Raw genomic sequence first — 12,400 nt, 5'->3', positions numbered from 1 at the left:
CAGTGAGTGCTGGGGGAGGGGGCAGCTGGTCTGCAGCTCCGAGCTTCCTGTTGAATGGAGCGAAGTCAGGCGCCAGGCCCACCTCTCCCTCCCCACCCCCGAGTGGATTGACCTGGGAGTAATCAGTCCTCATCTGTGACCACGTCAGTCATGTTATCACCTTGTCTATGCACTGCTGTGCACACACACGCACACACACATACACACACATGTGCAGGCACACACACACACGCACAAGCACACTCATGCACATACACACATGTATACAGATACAAACAAGCACACACACATGTACATATGCACACACAAGCACATGCATGCATGCATGCACACTCACAGATGCACATACATGCACCTGCAGACGCACATGCATGCATGCACACACGCAAACATAATCACTCACTCACTCTATCGCCCACACACACACACACACATGCTCTCTCACTCACTCACTCGCTCACACACGCACACACTCTGCTCCCCTCTGGTATGAAGTTGAGGTGGGCCAGATTAGCTGTGTAGTGAAATCAGCTCAATAGGAGACCGGCACCAAAATGCACCCATAACAGGCCCACAGCACTATCCCAACTGATGCAGAAGCAAAATAAGTTAATCAAACTAATTAGGAGGTTCATGAATATGAGAAAGGGGAAGAAGTGCTGTTTGCGGTACAAAGATGGATGATGAGCTAATCTACCATACGCCAGAACCAGGGTGGCACAGGAGCAAATAAATACCAGCAGTATCTTCCATCCAACATGACTGTCAGCCAGGGCCGGAACAGAACAGCTGCACTGCAGATGAAGAGGGACACTTCTAACCAGACAAAATGGCCGCAGTATCAGTGCCTTCCAGCCTCAATCTATGACCCACAATGCACCCTGCTTAACCAAGCAATGTGTCTGCTCCTTCATACAATCTATCACAGCCTACTCCCTGGACATTCAGACAACGCAAACACATGCCATTGCTTCCAATGTACTCAATCATAAGACCCCGCGATATGGACCGTAAATATGCCTGTATTAAATCAACGTTATGAATAAAACATGCCATTCCATCAAGTTTGATTTAGAAAATGAATTTTGAAATATGCTGGGCTGTGAAGAATTTGAATAATATTGGATGAACGAAACCGCAATCTGCGTTTTTCTTGTAGGCTACCGTTGTCACAGATCTGTATTCATTGGTTGCTTCAGAAACTAATCCTTTTCTCAGCATGTGCCCCTCTCTAGGGCAACCCACTCGGCTGCTATTTGACACAATTACCATTCATATTGGCAGCTGGATATGTATTGAGGGCATAGAGGTAGGGAACTACATTAAAGAATATAATATCAGTCTCCGGCTGTGAGCTCAGTCCTCAGACCCAACCCCAGTGACTAAACTACTACTACAGTCCACTCTACTGTGAGCTCAGTCCACAGACCGAATCCCAGTGACTAAACTACTACAACAGTCCAGTCTGCTGTGAGGTCAGTCCACAGACCCAACCCCAGTGACTAAACTACTACTACAGTCCACTCTGCTGGCTTGGGATAGGATTGTGTTTCAACAGAATGTATCTTTTTTCATTCTGCACAAGAATGGATTTGAATGGAACGGCAACAAAATTTGTGGAAGACACCACAGTAGACCATATATCTTGACAAACTGGGGTCTTGGGTTTTTTCAGTAGAATGTCTGATTTCTCTCAGTTTTCACATGCAGTACATTGGTCTCCTGCTCCATCCCACCTCCACTGCATGTTTTGAAATTATCTGAATGATGAGGTTTGCAGCAAAAAGCATGAACACGCACACATAAATTGGGCATTCCAAATTTCAATGAAATTTTTTTTTTTTAATGAAATGCTCAAGGCGAAATGGTCCATGACCTGGATTTCTCTTTCAGATGGATTGGCCATTACAAAGCACGGCTTTAAAAATGTCCGACATGCAACACAATACACAACAGCCATGTACAAAATGAAATGGGAATGTAACTGTGCCACACCAGTTGAGCTTTGTCTGCATTTCAGGTAGCCAGGCTCCACAGAGGAAAAGACGGAGCACCATCTGACATAATTCAAATAAACTACTTACATATACCGTACGTTTGAAAGATTATTAATTATCTGCTTTGTGTAATATCACTCATTCAATAAATATTTATCCCGTTCTCAACCTTGTCTTCAGATGTGCTCTTGGCCAGTCATTACGTCTGAAGGCTGTGCACCTTGCCTCTTTGCAACCACAGCGCATACGAGACAGATGAGACAGAATAAAGTTGGTACCAGATTAACCAGCAGCTGGATGAGAGTGGTTTATAGCAGAGCCCTGCTTAGCGTTATGCTATGTGAACGCAGTGCTGTATGCATGGCCGTACATGTGACCCAGCTCACTGAGCTTAGCTGTGTGCGTGTACCAGCTATTCACAGTACAGGATGTAGCTGGAAGGAACTGGGGGGTGGCTGGTTTCCATCAACTGATGTAACGACATTGGACTGGGCTATAATGTATCGAGGGAGAACATTGTCAAGCCGTGTTTTAACGTGTATCCCTGAAGGCTAACAGCCCTCCCTGCCTCTGCAGGAAGATGGAGCGCATTCATTGTGTGGTGTTTAGGGGTAAGCAGTCCGACGGCAAAATGTGAAAAAAGTGAAAGGAATTGTTGTCTTTTCCTTGTTTATCTGTTGGTCTGTTTGTCTACCAACAGCAGTGCTGGGAGTGACCCCGCCCTCAGGCACCTGGAGCAACAGCCGTGACATCACTCACCACCAGCCTCGCCCCTCCTTTCCCACACAAACAAGTTTATTTTGCACAGGGCAACTGTCAACACAAGAAAAACACGCAAATTGTTCATTTCTCTGCCAGTGAAGAGATAACGATCAAGCACGCTCTAAAAACCTGTCAGTATTCACTGGGGTTGGGTGAAAGCCTCATTCACCAAGAGTTATTAAATAAATAAAGCAAATTAATAATATCAATTTAGATAAATAATCTCTAAACATTATCCGGTATGTACAATTTGGAATGTACAGCACTATAAGTGTACCAGTTCACGGGAAAAAAGCACTATTGTTTTCATTCACTGAATGAGGGAAATTGTGTTTCTCATGGTGCAGACCGAAGAGTGAATGTTAGTGAAAATGACTTTGAATGTTTGAAGCAGTTGGCACATCAGCACCTTTCTTGTGCATTTGTACATCCAATGTTTGAGCGCAGAGGGGGGCGGCGGTACAAACACAGGTGACAGGACTGTTTCAGCCCCTGTGCCTGTACACAGCCCTTTGACAAGTTAAAAACAGGAATTAAAACATTCAGTAACTCCCATCAAAATGAAATCTACTCCCCTGAATGCAATTCCACACAAATCTAAGGATTTTTGCAGACTGAAGCACTCAGTTCCTCTATAAATCTATAAATTAAAGCACATCAGATCTTTGTTTTCTCATGGAAAGTACTTTTTTGGAAGTTGCAGAATTAAACTCAAACTAACCCTGTTTATATTATGCTTGTTGATTTATTTTTTCCCCTATGTGAACCCTCATGTAGAAATTCAAGCCTTTTCTCAAAAGAATTAGAGTCTTACATTTGAGATAATTACACTCCTGCCATGTGTAGCCATGAGAACGTTTCCAGTAAAACTTCCATAGAAACCTGTTCCAGACAGGTGTGCAGGGTTTAAGCAGGTATATTTCTCAGGATCTCAATTCACAGTGTCGGACAAAGCTATGCTTCAGTGTGGAGCATTAAATACCTTTTTTTAATGCACTGAGCATTGTTATATCTTCTGTTTGTTAAGAATTAACACTGATTAAACACATTTTACAAGGAGGCCAGAAGACAGCAAGAGATCATGTTTTGAGATATTCAAAGGATTTCAAATTCTGCATTCCCAATAAAAAGATAGCAAGCACTGTGTATGTGCCTGTGTGTGTGCCTCAATGCTTCTTTGAAGCTGGAAGTCTAACTTTAAAAGGGATCATTTGAAAAAAATGTTAAGCCTTGTGCTAAAAGTAGGAGAGAATTGGGGTGAAAGAGTGAAAGAGTTACTCTCATAAGCTTGTGAATGCTATTAAAGAATTAATACTAAAGGCACAGCATTACAGTCTATCTGCTGTGTATTATAAAATAATTTGGTATGTATTTCATCATATGTAAGCTGTGTGTATTTAAGTGTATATTCCTAAACTGGTGTAACTCTTGGGTTGGCCCCAGGTCCTGGCTGTGCCGCTCAGTCAGGACCGGTGGAAACAGTGGCTCTTTGTGTGTCATGCCAGTCCTCTGCAGGTCTCCCTGGGACAAGGGCATGAAAAAGCTGCCTCTCTCTGCCTCTCTTTTCACTCTCTCTCTCGTCCTTTCTTCCTTTTTCCTCACACTCTGTTTTTCCTCACTCTCTTTATTCTCTCATTCCCCGTTCTCTCTTTCATTCACATTCTACCATTTTTCTGTGTGTCACCCTCTCTCTTTCTCCCTGGGAATGTGGCTGTGTTCCCTGACAGGCTGTGACAGGGCAGGCCTGGGTTGGTGTGTGGCCTGGTGCATGATGTGCTTTGCCGGAGAAAGAGGACAAATACTCATAAACCAATCAAATCCATCCACCCAGTGAACTTCTTTCTGGTGAAAAGTCACTGAAAAATTGGTGAAATGTCGGGTGAAAACCCTGCTAAATTTGGTTGAAAGGGGACGTTTTCTAGCTGAGTAGGACATGTCTGGGCTATATCATAGTAAAATCTGAGTTGTATTGGGGTTAACCGAGTCCGTTTATGTCAAAACGTCTCTCAACCTGAATGTCTTAATTCCAGCTTCAGCTCACTGGAAAGCCAGTGCTGGTGTCCGTGTAGAAATCATAAAGCTTTCCCTTTTATTCTTTCCTCTTTACCTTTTCTGTTCCTCTCTCCTGATCCCTCTCTGCATCAGTAGTAGCAGCACTGCTTTCCCCAGTATAACACAAAGCTGCAATTGGGGTCTGGTTGGTTGGGGATTAGCAGGGGATGAGAGAACAGGACAGGAGTAGGGAAGAAGAGAAGAAAAGGAACACGGAAAGACGGAGAGAGAGACTGCCTGGTAACCTGAGCCGTTCAAGGAACGATTTCTTGGCCGGCATTTTGGGAAGGTTCTCCTTCTGACTCTGAAAAGGAACAATGGCCTCTCTCATCCTGCCCTGGATCAGCAGCACAATAAACCCAATGTGATTCTGTTCACAATCGGGCCGTTGATTGAGCCCTTTTGCCTGTTCCCACACACATCAATGCAGGCCCAGGCCTGGGGGGGAGAGACTGGCACTCCACTGCCCCCCCCAAACTGGTTAATTAAACCCGCCATAAGAGAGATGCGGTCACAATATTTCCAGACAGCACAAACCGTTCAGTGCGGATTAAGATAGTCCCAACCCCCAGCGCACTCGCTAAAACCTAAACGGTGGAGCATTTTGTGAACTCCCATTTCTTTTTGTTCTTTCTTAAATTGACATTTACATTTTAGTCGTTTAGTGGACGCTTTTAATCCAAAGCAATTTACAAGTGCCTAAGTTCGACAATGAGTTAAAAGCATCAAAGCCATAAATTACAGCCGTTCGAACCAAAAAACAATTGTCCAAGTTTTTTTTTTAATATATATATGGTGGACAAGAGAGATATTTTGGGTTTTGGGGGGAGGTTGATATTGTGTAAAGCAGTGGGTATATACTGTCTGATGTCTGGTTGAGAGATATATCTGGTTAGGGTTGAGGAAAGGCTGGCCGGTAGCCACAGTTCACGGAGGACGGAGAGGAGCTGAATAAGCTGTGAATGGGGGTGAGTTACAGTGGCAGGCGGACCCGTTAGTGAATGAGAGCTGGGTGAAACTCGCTGCGAATAAGAAGGAGATGCGATGAACGGTGAATGACAAACAGTTCAGGGAGAATGGGGAGGGGAGGGGGGGCACAGAGGGTGAATGGACCACACTAAGAACTACAATGACTGGGAGTGAGTTACATTCTCGTGAAACCTGGCAGAAAAAAAAGTTTAAGGACCAGTTTCGCAGTTACAGATTAAGCCGAGTCCAAAACTAAATGACATTTTGTAATGGAGGTTCTCCATAGAACACTCAATTTAGTCCAGGACTAAGTTTAATCTGTGTCCATTAAACCAGCACTACATCAATTTTTGATCACAATACAAGTGTCTTAGATTACAAAAACATGTTGCAGTAAAAATATTTTCATTTTATTGTTGTTGAATGTAGTGCAGGTTTCAGTGTAGGAGAATACATGATTCTTGAGATGAACACCAGACACTCATGTCCCCTTCAGGGGACAAGAATGAATTGGTAGATATGGGACAAATGAGGCAATGTTTTTCATTACTGTGTGACGGAAATAGAAACAGTCCCTTCACTGGGAGAGTAACTCGCATCTGCTACCCGAGTTGTGCGAGAGCACTCCTGGATGACTGAATGATCCCAGGGGAGAAAACTGTAATCTCCTGACCAATGTTTCCCTCTGACAGAATGCTAAGCATTTCCTTCAGTCTGTGCCCTACACTGTTATGTAACACATCAGGATTCCTCTGGTAAGGCCGCAATTACACTGCAGGTCTTGATGCCCAGTTTTTTGCCTATATCCAATTTTTTTCAATGCATGTTTACATCTACTTTTAAAAGTGACACAGTTTATTTGCGCTATTTGCGATGGACATAAACAAGACCAAAATAATAATTAAAGCTATTGCTTTCCAACGTATATTTAGAGGCCCAGCTTGTGCATATGTGGTAGTTGTGCACGTGAAAGTAACATTATATGTCATTACAAAAGATTGTCGATGTTCAATGACGTGCAAATCGCAATGGAATATCCGATCGGTGCCATTAGATGACAGTCGCATGGGCAGATATCCGACTGATATCAGACTTATTCCCACATATGATTGAGGACCGAAACTGATCTGAGAATATCCGATTCCATGTGCTTTTTTCCTGTTTCCATAATACATATCCGATCTGTGCCACATGCGAGCAAAAAATCGGAATTGGGTCACTTTTACCAGGCAGAGTAAATGCGGTCTTAGATATCTGTCATTCAGCTACATCACGTAACTCAAAGACAGATGATGCTGTCAACCTGTGAAGTCAGTGCTAGAACTGCGATCTATAGTTAGCATAAGACTGGTGCTTCTATTTGTGTGTGGTACAGTTATGATGTACCTGTCCTAGTATTGGGTACTGGAGTCAAAATTGACCCACATTATTTTTAACAGTTCTTTTTATATCTTTTGAACTTCAGAAATTGTAACCTGTAAGAAAGTGCTCCATTAGATTAAAAAAAAATTAAGAACTCGAGAGCTTAAAACTATGCTAATTTGGCTCATAGGGTTCCTGACATCCATGCAGATGGAGATAACTAATGATTACACACAGTCCCACTGGTTGACCTCTTATTCCAGATCATTATTCAGTGAACTACTTTTAAAAAATCATTTCAGCACATACACCAAGAAAAGATTGACTCTATACATTTATGTATTTTGACTTTAATCAATAAATTGGTGTTGTGCATACCTAAGTGAAACTATAAAACTAGTCAGAGAAGAATTGCATTGTTTCACTGATTAAGACATCACATGCATGGATATTTGAAATTAAAGCCATTCCCTTATTTAAAAACATTAACGACAGTCAGACCTTTTCTGGATGAACTCCCTGGTTTATTTTTTGCAGCTTGAAATGCCAGCTACCAACTGTTTCAAAACATAGAGTGAGCTGGTCAAACCATGTTGAGTATAGAGCTGGTCTAACTGGTCAACCAGCTACCAGCTGTTTCAAAACATAACTTGAGCTGGTCAAACCATGTTGAATATAGAGCTGGTCTAACTGGTGAAACAGCTACCAACTGCTCCAAAATCTAGCTTGTTTTTTTCAACAAGGCTGCCATATGCTTCATGGAGCAATACGCCTAGCACCAAACATTTCACATATTTCAATGAAACCGAATGTGCTCTGCTTTTCAGTGGCACAGATACCAGGTGTGGTACACTGTATATTCCTAAATTGAATGTGAAATTGGTCTAGTGATCCCCATGTGTTGTTGAGTATAGGTTTTCCTGGGTACTGTGCACCTTGGTTTTGATGGGCAACAGTAAATAATCTTTTCTTTATCCTTATCATGTCTTTTGAGAAATGAGTGTGATTGCTGTATGAGAGGCATATTTACTGTCTCTGAAAGCCCTGTTGATGACTGCCTGTGTTGGTTGTTTGTAGCATGCTCTCTGAGATAAGACGGTCAAAACTGCTATTCAATTTACCGGCCCACGATCTGCTTATCTACTCCAGAGAAATGTGTCAGCCTGATAGAGAGGATTACTCTATCAGGCCTTACCCCATCCACCCAAAACACACACAGTTAGACACGACTCCAAGAAATGTGTGTGTGTGTTTGTGTGTGTCGTTGAGTTTTTTTGTGACACACACAGCCAAATTCCTCCTTTAGTGTTGGCCAGGATAACCAAAATAAATTGGTGTGGATTGGGAACATTTGGCAATCTCGAGTCCAATATCTTACATCAGTTGGCTGTAACAGATGGGGTTTCTTTCCTTTGGGTTAATTACTTTAATCAATAATGCTGTTGACCAGAGTGATATCTTATATACAGGCCAACCCTCGACTGATATGGAGAAATGTTCAGAATTCCTCATGATTTCCATAGCTGTTGCCACAAGACGATCTTCATAGGAATAAGTAAAACAAAAAGATTCAGTATTATAAATCTGAACAATGTTGATCTTTGCTGAAGGGGGCTAGCCTGTTTATTTTCTGTAGCTTCTAATGTAGATTCTTCTAGTTTTAATTTGTGCTTCTGAATGACATGTTTTCATGAGCAATGAACGATAATTTGGATTTTATGACCACCTGCTGGCTTTACAATGGCAGATGCAGCAGGTTTATGCCTCCAGAGATTAGTATTTTACTAATTATTCTTCAAAGAATTATGCTCAGTCTTACCTCTGGTTGGAACTACTTCCTATGGCCATACAATTTGCAGCTTGCAGGAAATTGCAGCTTGGCTTCTTATACGTATATGCTACTACAGGGTCCTCTGGGATTGAGACTGCTTGAGAACAGAGAATAAATGAGTAATTGCCAGAATTGTACTGTTCTTTATGTTTTTTGTGCAGAACTGTTATGTTGTTAATTGTGCCTAAATGCCTAAATAAAATGCATCTGTCTCTAGAAAGATAAGATGAAAACTGTGTGCACGTCACCAGATACATAGGACATCATGAATAGTGAATTATCATGCCATTGAGCATCATTTTGGTTCTAAGAGTTAATAAAGATTTCAAGGGTCTGAGAAACAGTATATTAATTGGCCAGCCATCTATTTTTAGATGCTTTTTAGTCTCTCTTTATTCCCTTTGAAATTTGAATGCCCAGTTGTGTTTACCGGCTCAGCCCACTGCGGATTCACAAGCACATCCTTCCAGGAATGTTCTGCCAGCTCCCGTTTCTTTTCACTCCGCCGTCCACCAGCTGGTCCGCGCGGCCACGGGAGCCGGAAGACCGCCGTTCCGTACACCATTCCATACCCGGCTGGCGTTGAGGGACCCAGGTGACAGGTGGCTGGTTGACCAGAGGAGGGGGCCTCAGCTTGTTTTTTGGGGGAGAATCCCGGCCAACTGCCACATTCCCTTCCTGCGCAACGCTGCAGCCAGTTACGTGCCAGCCTGAGAGGCTGTCAGTCACAGCTGGAGCTGATGATGTCAGGATTAGAATCCGATCTGTAGGGTATGCCACTACAATGAGGGCCATATATATATATTTTTTTGCAAACAGCACCCCCACCATGCCGAGGACTAATTTAATTATTAACACAATGATAACAATGCGTATATGTACTATACATAGACACTGGATACTGTTCAATGAATACCAGGTGCTAACACATTCCAAAGTTAAGATAAGCTGTATTTTAAGTCTTGCTATTGGTGTGAAATTACATAAAAAGCCACCATGATGCACACCAGTGAAGATTATTGAAGATTACAGACTGAATGAATGACACATTTCTGCCTGACATGAGACTTGAACAACCTTCACATAAATTACTATACAGTGTTACACACACACACACACACACAGTATGTGACATTATGCTGTGCTGCTGTTTAACATTTTGAGAAGGCAAAGCCCTCCCTTATCTTGGTGACTGTGAGGTGTTCATTTCGCAATTCTCTGTACCTTTTAAGTGGAGCAGGATAGTGACCCCTCTTCACTAGTACTGGTGGTGACAGTTACACATTCTTCTGCCTGTGTCACACCAGTGCATTCTCTATTGCGAAAGGCAGCTCTGAGAATGCAACTCGGATTAGCCATTTTAGTTTTATCTGAAGTATGTTTGTGTTCGAGGGAATTACCTTTTCCCTCTCCCTGATCTATGGCAATAGGGTGAGAAAAAGAGGGAAAGATAGCGAAAGATTCTGAGAAGATGGGCCCATATAACTCAATCCATGATAATAGAGCCAGCCACTAGCATAAACACACAAACACTAAGTCATTTAGGGTCACAATCATCCCAGAGTCAAACTATTCAAGCTTTTATTTGTTTGTTTTTGCCACAACAATATTCTTGTTTAGGGCCACCAAAACTCAAAGGCCGGCTTTGCATAATACCATTACAAAGTCGATGGGATACAATCATTGGATAGTATTCATATTCTTCTATATATCTATTAAATGAACAGTGATCAGTATTACCCTACCAATTAATGAGCAGTATGCCAAGTCATCTAGCTAGTTGTGATTTCTTTCAGCTAGTTAGGAAATCTATTGTACAGAGCCCAATCAGGTTGAAACTAATATTTCATGCATTTTATTTTCTCATTTTGTCACAACTCCCCCCAACAGGTTACTGTGCTTCTGCTCTACCCACAACATGCCTGTAGATTGTCAGTTACCTCTGCTGGTTACTGCTAGCTGCAGAGCTAAGCTACTGGGCTGAGTGGCTTGTAGCATGGAGACTGTCACTATCAGACTGTATGTCAGGTGCTTATGAATCCACCCATTTAATCCACTGTTATGCTTAAATCGTAGTTATTAACGGTATAGATATGAGTAGTTTCAATTTTTTATTTTATATTCCTCCGAGGTGGCGTGTTCCTATCTTTCACATAGATTTGAAGTGGTATTATCTCTCTGTAGTTATTGTCTTGTTGTTTAGGTGGAAGAGCGACATGAATTTTGATGAACCATGGAACAGCCCATACTGGCAGACCAGTTGATAGACACGATACTCAAATGGTAATGCCGGTGCTTATTATAAATGGCTCTGCCTCTCATTATGTATGATAAGAATGGGCCTGGTATACAAGGCTTTGTTTGGCTTTGGACTGTTATGTAAAATAACACAAGATAGACCGACTCTGGTACCTAGTTATGTTGTTGTAGCAACCCCAACTCCACCTTTTCCACAGTAATAAATCAATCTCTTTTGTGTTTTTGCTTTGCTAAAAATATTCAGTGTGTTCTGGTTCTAAGTGTAAAGTCAACGAGAGGGGTTCTATAGTGTATTACATGGAGTGTTGAATTCACATTATATTTAATTTCATTAAAATTACACATTGCCCTTTTGTCAGTTAACCTGCATATGTTGGGACCTGATTACATGTCATCATGAATATAACTGTATTATCATATTTCTATTGTGAGACAAAAAAGTAATGCCATGTTTTATTTAAATTGTCGGGGGATTTTGCATTTATTCCATTCCTTTTTGTGCAAGTTCTATTTTTACTTGACCATACTTATTAGCAGATAGAAAGATATTTATTTTCTGACTACCGAGAGCATGATAATTTCATTTTAGAAAGTAAATTCAATGGCTGCAGTTGTAGCCTTGGCAGGTAATGGGTTTTGATGTAATATTCCTGGGACAAAATTGTTTACAGGAGCTCGGCTCCTGGAGGGAGAACGCTCATGTCAGTGAAAATAATTATGTCTAAAACAGATTAACTCGACTGATCCATTGATAAAAACTGATTAAGTGTTCCTGTTGATTTCACCGTAGTGGACACCACCGTGCTGATTTAGCCAATGAATTCTAATGACATGGATATAACCTGTGTTGTCTGAATATGAGCTGCACAGATGACAGGGCAAGACATTATACCGAAAGTGTATGTAACAAAGTAGAGGGGGCGCTGAAATTGTAATATAATTATAATAATATAAATATAATACAATAGTCCTTTGCACCTTGGGGGGTTATACCTGTTTCCATGGCAACACATTTATAGGACTGAATGGGAATTTTAAATAGAAAGTTGATATTCTAGCAAATTTTTAGAATTTCAAAGTTTGAACGGGCACGGAGACCATCAATTTCCTGGTTCGTTCAATTAAAATAAATGCAAAATAAATATGTGTGTGTTTTCATTTAAATATG

Source organism: Conger conger, chromosome 17 (genome assembly GCF_963514075.1).
Source record: "Conger conger chromosome 17, fConCon1.1, whole genome shotgun sequence".
Lineage (NCBI taxonomy): Eukaryota > Metazoa > Chordata > Actinopteri > Anguilliformes > Congridae > Conger > Conger conger.
Note: the sequence above shows the minus strand (reverse complement) of the source record.